The sequence below is a fragment of the Arachis hypogaea genome, chromosome 17, assembly GCF_003086295.3.
Source record: "Arachis hypogaea cultivar Tifrunner chromosome 17, arahy.Tifrunner.gnm2.J5K5, whole genome shotgun sequence".
NCBI lineage: Eukaryota > Viridiplantae > Streptophyta > Magnoliopsida > Fabales > Fabaceae > Arachis > Arachis hypogaea.
Window position 1 is genome coordinate 51,165,648 of NC_092052.1, and position 1,773 is coordinate 51,167,420.

At 42.6% G+C, this 1,773-nt stretch overlaps 1 non-coding gene across 1 annotated transcript; it reads left to right on the forward strand.

The window, feature by feature from the left end:
* The first annotated feature begins 1,454 nt into the window (after positions 1 to 1,454).
* LOC112768282 (small nucleolar RNA R71) lies at positions 1,455 to 1,562 on the forward strand. Its single transcript, XR_003185719.1, has one exon. It is a non-coding gene; the product is annotated as a small nucleolar RNA R71 (small nucleolar RNA).
* The last annotated feature ends 211 nt before the right edge of the window (positions 1,563 to 1,773 follow it).

A 1,773-nucleotide genomic window follows, 5' to 3' on the forward strand; every position in this document is an offset into this window, starting at 1 on the left:
AGGACTATTTCACCTCTGTCAACATCAATCACAGCTCTTGCTGTGGCCAGGAAAGGTCTTCCTAGGATGATGGATTCATCCTCTTCCTTTCCAGTATCCAGGACTATGAAATCAGTAGGTATGTAAAGGCCCTCAACCTTTACTAATACATCTTCTACTTGTCCATAAGCCTGTCTTCTTGAGCTGTCTGCCATCTCTAGTGAGATTTTAGCATCTTGCACCCCATAGATTCCCAGTTTCTCTATTACAGAGAGGGGCATGAGGTTTATCCCTGAACCAAGGTCACACAGAGCCTTAAAGATCATGGTGCCTATGGTACAAGGGATTATGAACTTTCCAGGATCCTGTCTCTTCTGAGGCAATGTCAGTTGATCCAGATCACTTAGTTCATTGATGAACAAGGGAGGTTCAACTTCCCAAGCATCAATGCCAAATAATTTGGCATTCAGCTTCATGATTGCACCAAGAAACTTAGCAGTTTGCTCTTCAGTGACATCCTCATTCTCTTCAGAAGAGGAATACTCATCAGAGCTCATGAAGGGCATAAGGAGGTTCAATGGAATCTCTATGGTCTCTAGATGAGCCACAGAGTCCTTTGATTCCCCAGAGGGAAGCTCCTTATTGATCACTGGACGTCCCAGGAGGTCTTCCTCCTTGGGATTCACGTCCTCTCCTTTCCTTACAGGTTCGGCCATGGCACTTATGTCAATGGCCTTGCACTCTCCTTTTGGATTCTCTTCTGTATTGCTTGGGAGAGTACTAGGAGGGATTTCAGTGATCCTTTTACTCAGCTGGCCCACTTGTGCTTCCAAATTTCTAATGGAAGACCTTGTTTCATTCATGAAACTTACAGTGGCCTTAGATAGATCAGAGATTAGATTTGCTAAATTAGAAGCGTTTTGTCCAGAGTTCTCTGTCTGTTGCTGAGTTGATGATGGAAAAGGCTTGCTATTGCTAAACCTGTTTCTTCCACCATTATTAAAGCCTTGTTGAGGCTTTTGATCCTTCCATGAGAAATTTGGGTGATTTCTCCATGTTGAGTTATTGGTGTTTCCATAAGGTTCACCTAAATAATTTACCTCTGCTATTGCAGGGTTCTCAGGATCATAGGCTTCTTCTTCAGAAGATGCCTCTTGAGTACTGTTGGATGCAGCTTGCATTCCATGCAGACTCTGAGAGATCATATTGACTTGCTGAGTCAATATTTTATTCTGAGCCAATATGGCATTCAGAGTATCAACTTCAAGAACTCCCTTCTTCATAGGCGTCCCATTACTCACAGGATTCCTTTTAGAAGTGTACATGAACTGGTTATTAGCAACCATGTCAATGAGTTCTTGAGCTTCTGCAGGCGTTTTCTTTAGGTGAATGGATCCACCTGCAGAAGTGTCCAGTGACATCTTTGATAGCTCAGACAGACCATCATAGAATATATCCAGGATGGTCCATTCTGAAAGCATGTCAGAAGGACACTTTTTGGTCAACTGTTTGTATCTTTCCCAAGCTTCATAGAGAGATTCACCTTCTTTCTGTCTGAAGGTTTGAACATCAGCTCTAAGCTTGCTCAGCTTTTGAGGAGGAAAGTACTTGGCTAAGAAAGCCGTGACCAGCTTATCCCAAGAGTTCAGGCTGTCTTTAGGTTGAGAATCCAACCATAATCTAGCTCTGTCTCTTACAGCAAAAGGGAAAAGCATGAGCCTGTAGACTTCAGGATCTATTCCATTAGTCTTAACAGTATCACATATCTGCAAGAATTCAGTTAAGAACTGAAAA